Raw genomic sequence first — 6,511 nt, 5'->3', positions numbered from 1 at the left:
TTTATGAGCTGTTACATCTACTCATCAGTTGGAGCGCATGATTCTCAAATCTCACGGTGGCACAGTGGTTAGCACTGCTGCCTCACAGCGCCAGGGATCCAGGTTCGATTCCCGGCTCGGGTCACTGTCTGCGTGGAGTGTGCATGTTCACTCTGTGTCTGTGCGGGTTTCCCCCGGTTTCCTTCCACAGTCCAAAGATGTGTAGGTTAGGTGGATTGGCCATGCTAAATTGCCCCTGAGTGTCCAAAGATGAACAGGTTAGGTGGATTGGCCTTGTTAAATTGCCCCTTAATGTCCAAAGACATGCAGGTTCGGTGGATTGACCATGATAAATTGCCCCTTAGTGTCCAAAGATGTGCAGGTTAGGGTGGATTGACCATGCTAAATTGCCCCTTAGTGTCCAAAGATGTACAGGTTAGGTGGATTAGCCATGCTAAATTGCCTCTTAGTGTCCAAAGATGTACAGGTTAGGTGGATTGGCCATGCTAAATTGCCCCTTAGTGTCCAAAGATGTGCAGGTTAGGTGGATTAGCCATGTTAAATTGACCCTTAGTGTCAGGGGAACTAGCAGGATGTTATGGGGATAGAGCCTGGGTGGGATTGTTGTCAGAGCAGGCTCGATGGGCTGAATGGCCTCTTTCTACACTGTAGGGATTCGATGATCACCTCTGGCATGGTCTCATTCTGCCGACCTGCATTACATTCCATAACGGGACCTGTGCTGGCCTCCCAAAAGATTGGGCTGGAACGCTGAGTTAAAAGCCCCTTTGACGGATGCCCTCGGACCCTTGACGTGCCCCTGGTGGTCTCAGTAAGAATTTCCCACGTCAGGCAGTACTGAGGAAGCCCCGAGACAGGCCTGAAATCCTGATCTCCCTGCCACCATTACATCTCTGGGACTTTGAATGCTCAGAACATGATCTTCAGAAGTTGTCCTCAAATGTAACAAGACTCCACTCCTTCCGGCACTCTCCGAGATCCCTTACTATCTCCAGAACAAACTGCACTGGTGATTTGACAAGGCAACAGGGGCAATAGCACCAACAATGTAACTAGGCCATAGAAACAAGACGCTTGTGATTCAAAAGGCTCTATTTCTGTAGCTTTACGTGCTGCTGTGATTAATGGCTATGTATGTGTTTCTAAATCGAGAGCTTTTGACTCTAAAATTAAATACATTTACCCTTCTCATGTTGTCTTCTCTGACAAGCTGCGCCTTCTTGAGGGGAATTGCTCGCAACAATGTACCTCGGAATTCAAACAATTCCATCCGCATCCTCTAACAGGCAAGAGAAAACCCACTTTATTAGCCGCGGGTCAAGGTAAATGTTAGGAGTAAAGAAATGTCCAAAGATGTGCAGGTTAGGTGGATTGGCCATGCTAAATTGCCCCTTAGTGTCCAAAGATGTGCAGGTTAGGTGGATTGGCCATGCTAAATTGTCCCTTAGTGTCCAAAGATGTGCAGGTTAGGTGGATTGGCCATGCTAAATTGTCCCTTAATGTCCAAAGATGTGCAGGTTAGGTGGATTGGCCATGCTAAATTGTCCCTTAATGTCCAAAGATGTGTAGGTTAGGTGGATTGGCCATGCTAAATTGTCCCTTAATGTCCAAAGATGTGCAGGTTAGGTGGATTGGCCATGCTAAATTGCCCCTTAGTGTCCAAAGATGTGCAGGTTAGGTGAATTGGCCATTCTAAATGCACGGTGTTACAGGGATGGAGCAGGAATGTGAACCTGGGTAAGTTGCTCTTTTGGAAAGCCGGTGCAGACTCGATGGACTGAATGGCCTCTTTCTGCACCGTAGGGATTCTGTGTAATTGACTCTTAAATGCCCTCTGGAACGGTTAGGGACGGGCTGGTCCAGCCAGCAATGCCCACATCCCAAAGAGTAAACAGGAAACCAGCTAGGTCATTTCAGAATCAACCGTAGAGCTGCCATATGTAGGCTAGAGCCGGTTAACAGATCGCCTCTCCTGCTGGTCTCGCTACACGGGGAGGATTCATTCCTGATTTATGAACTGAATTGAAACTCCCACAGTGCTGTGGTGAGATCCCAACTCTTGGCTCCAGGGTATTCACCCAGGATTACACATCCAGTCCCACCATCCCCTTCCAGAGGTTGGGCCAATAAACTTTCTCTGTCAACTCATCTGAAGGAGACCTTGTGACGCAATGGGTAACCTCCCTCCCTCCCTCCCTCCCCCCGCCACAGCGGAAGCCCCAGGTTCATTCTTTTTAGTCTTTCTTGGGATGTGAGTGTCACCGGCTATCGCCATCCCTAATTGCCCTTGAACTGAGAGGCTTGCTAGCCCATTTCAGAGGGCATTTTAAGAGTCACCCACGTTGCCTTGGAGTCACATGTAGGCCAGACCGGGTAGGGATGGCAGATTTCCTTCCCTAAAAAGGACATTAGTGAACACGAGGGGTTTTTACGACAACGGTTTCATGGCCACCATCAATCCCAGATTTTTATTGAATTCGAATTTCACCATGTATCACGTTGGGGATTCGAACTCGGGTCCCGAGAGCATTACCCTGGGTTTTTGGATTACTAGTCAAGAGACAATACCACTACACTACTGCCTCCCTGCGAGACCCAGTCCATGGCCATTGACGGTTCCTTCAGATGCCACCCAACAGGTCAAGTTGTGAACCTAGGCAAATCCATCTGATACACGCCAAGGGCAGAGGGCAAGACCCGGAGAGATTCTTGGATCGAAGGAAATTTGGAACCCGTACCATGACCATCCATGTAGCTGTGGACTACAACATGAATGTTGACGCAGAGCTACGCCAACAGCGCGGGTTCAATTTCCATACCGACTGAGGTGACCTGATAGAAGTCTACAAAATTAGGAGAGGCCAATACTCCACAGCTCTTAAACCAAGGCAGTGGTACTGTCACTGGACTTAGTAATGATGTGGAGATCCTGGTGTTGGACCGGGGTAAACACAGTAAGAAGTCTCACAAGACCAGGTTAGAGTCCGACAGGTTTATTTGGTAGCAGTCAGGTGATGAAGGGGCAAATCCCCGAAAGCTAGTGGCATTTGCTACCAAATAACTTTAACCTGGTGTTGTGAGACTTCTAACTGGACATAGCAAGCCAGGGTAATACAGTTCTGGTCACCCTATTATAGAAAGGATATTATTCAACTAGAAAGAGTGCAGAAAAGATTTACTAGGATGTTACCAGGACTTGATTGTTTGAGTTATGAGGAGAGGCTGGAAAGATTGGGACTTTTTTCTCTGGAGGATGAGGGATGATCTTATAGAGGTCTATAAAATAACAAGGAGCATAGATCAGCTAGATAGTCAATATCTTTTCCCCAAAGGTAGGGGAGTCTAAAACTAGAGGGCATAGGTTTAAGGTGAGAAGGGAAGAGATACAAAAGAGTCCAGAGGGACACACAGAGGGTGGTGTGTGTCTGGAATGAGCTGTCAGAGGTAGTAATAGAGTCTCCCCATTGATGGGGCAGCTGAAGATGGTTGGACCTCGGACACTACCCTGGGGAACTCCTGCAGTGATGTCCTGGAACTGAGGTGCTGACCTCGAACAACCACAACCATCTTCCTTTGTAGGTATGATTCGAACCAGTGGGCAGTTTTCCCCCTGATTTCCATTGACCCCCAAGGCTCCTTGATGCCACACTCGGTCGAATGCCACCTTCATGACAAGGACACTCACTGCCACCTTATCTCTGGCCTAATCTCACTCTTATCAGAGTAAATTGCAGTACCAGATGTGAAGGGAACACTTGTGTGACTGTACAGAATCTGAACACTGCTTTGATGGAGCTTTTCATCCACTTAGCAAAGCTTCAAGAGAAAAGTGTCAGCATCGCTAGACTTTAGGAAGGACACCAGACAGAGTGGTGAAGAGAGTTACTGAGAGGGTAGCGGGAAATGAGAGGGATTGAGTTACGGCTGGAGAAGGTGAGGGCGTTCTCCTCGGAGGGCCAGAGCAGGTTTGGTAACAAGGTACAAAATTGTGAATGGTTTTGATGGAGGCAATAAGGAGATTCCAGGTCGAGAACCAGAGAGGACAGACTTGAGGTTAAAGAGCCAGGGGTCACATATGTTTTCTTAAAGACACCCCGAGTTGTCGTGATCTGGAATGCACAGAGCAGAGTCGATAATAAGATTGACAACGTTATATATTTAAGTGATTGCAGGTGGCTTTAAGAGCAGATCACATGATTCGATGACGATGTCATTAGGGTGTTGCAGTGGCTGCTGGTTTACTGTGTGCAGGGAACATCTAGAATAAGTTTGTTACTCCACGGGTGCATTCCTTTCCTTTTTTTTACTAAAACTCCGACTACTGATAGGACATTGCAATCAGGGAAGTAACTCTCGGGATGTGGGTTAGAGCAGGGAGGCAGGATTAACAGATTTATCAAAGAGTCAGCACACACACAATGGGCCGAATGGCCTCCTTCGGTGCTTTTCTGTAATGATCTGTAGTTGTCCCCTCGGATTGGTAAAGGATAGGCCATCTGACGTGGGATAAAGAGAGAGAGAGAGACACCACCTGGTGCGGTTCAGGTAGAAGGTGGAATGTTTATAACTACTTTCAGATGGGATGGGACCGGGGGTTTGGGGGGGGGGTGTGGGTGGGTTGGAGGTGGAGCCCATTGTACCCAAAAGCTCACACTGGGAATGACAGGTTAGTGATGCCTCCACCGGTCACAGTCTCTGTACCAATGAAGGCAGTCTCTCGAAATTCCACCCTGTTAGGTTCACCTCATAAACCTGGTTGCAAAATTCATAGAATCACAGAGTCAACCGTGCAGAAGGAGGCCATTTGGCCCATCGCATCTGCACTGACAACAACCCCACCCAAGTCCCACCCTCGTTACCTTTCTAATCCCCCGTGACACTAAGGGGCAATTTTAGCATGGCCAATCCACCTAAACCCGCACATCTTTGGACTGTGGGAGGAAACTGGAGGAAACCCACGCAGACATGGGGAGAATGTGCAAACTCCACACAGTGACCCCAGCAGGGAATCGAACCCGGGTCCCTGGCGCTGTGAGACAGCAGTGCTAACCCACTGTGCCACCGTGTAATGTTAATGTTAAAAACAAGCATGTTTGGACGTATAACTGGGTGAAGGAGTCATTGAGTGAGTCACTAGTTGACAAAAGTGTGGTTAAAAACTGATCTCCATCCAAAGACATCTAACCAGGGGTGTAACTAAATCACCTCCTCTCAGCTGCTGTTAGAAATTTTATAACAGGACAGCCTCTACCTTCCAGTTTCTGTGATGTCCCGATTCCCTTCGAGTAGATTTACCCACCAACCCCCCCTCCCCACAACCCCATAAAACTATGATAGTTATTTCTGTCTTTGTGGTTTACACCGCTGATATCCGCTCCCCACTCGAGCCAGCGCTGACAATATTTACCTTTCTAATCCCCCTGGCACTAGGGTCAATTTAGCACGGCCAATCAACCTAACCCACACGTCTTTGGAGCGTGGGAGGAAACCGGAGCACCCAGAGGAAACCCACGCAGACACGGGGAGAATGTGCAAACTCCACACAGTGACCCAGTGAACCGGGTCCCTGGTGCTGTGACACAGCAGTGCTAACCACTGTGCCTGCCCATTGGATAGAGTAATTGCAGATTGGGAGGTAGAGTGTTAAAATTCAGTGTTTGTAAGGTTGTTAAAAGGTGCTTTTTCTGTGCTAAGACATTTAAATGCAAGTACATAGAGAACCCAAACTGAAACATTTGTATCAAAAGGCCAAGCAGCGTTTTTACCAGGCTTTTAAATTTAGCCAATCAATTTGAATCAGACACTTAGTTACCAAGAACCTATTAAATTTAAATCTGATGGTTTTGACCAATCCTATTGTGGGAAATAATGATCTGTCATCATGGGTATGAAAGAAGGGGTTGGGGGACAAAAAGAGGAGAGCAACTGTCAGCGACCAGGAGAGAGCGAGAGAGAGAGAGCAAGAGAGAGAGCAAGAGCAAGAGAGAGAGAAAACGAGAGAATCACTGGCTCTCACAGCTTCATCTATATCTTAGAGAAAGCACCATCTAGATAGCAAAGATACCAAAGAAGAAAGAAGATCCAGATAGAAGAATCAACGGAGAAGGCCACAAATATTCCAGATGGCACAAAATCTGGTTGTAATTTAGAGAGTGACCAAATTCTATTTTGTTAATAAGTGGGAATTGTATTTATTTGAACAGCATTCCATTAGAATCTTATTTTATTCGGGAATAGTTAATAGAAGGGATTTATTCAGTTTAAGAACTTACTAAAGTTGGTGACTGTGAAATAAATTGTTACATGTTAATTTTAAACAGAGTGTCAGGGATTTATTTTGTATTTAACCACTAGGAGCTGCTGAACACCATTTCACACAAGCTTTTTACAGATTATAAGATGAGGTATTCCTCTTTAGGTGTTAGTTCTCGGAAGGGGAATCCACCTTATAACAACCTGAGTTCTCCACCCAAGACCCTCGATTAATCACACGTGGTCAACAAAAGTCAAA

Source organism: Carcharhinus amblyrhynchos, chromosome 31 (genome assembly GCF_965287045.1).
Source record: "Carcharhinus amblyrhynchos chromosome 31, sCarAmb.v2.hapA, whole genome shotgun sequence".
NCBI lineage: Eukaryota > Metazoa > Chordata > Chondrichthyes > Carcharhiniformes > Carcharhinidae > Carcharhinus > Carcharhinus amblyrhynchos.
Note: the sequence above shows the minus strand (reverse complement) of the source record.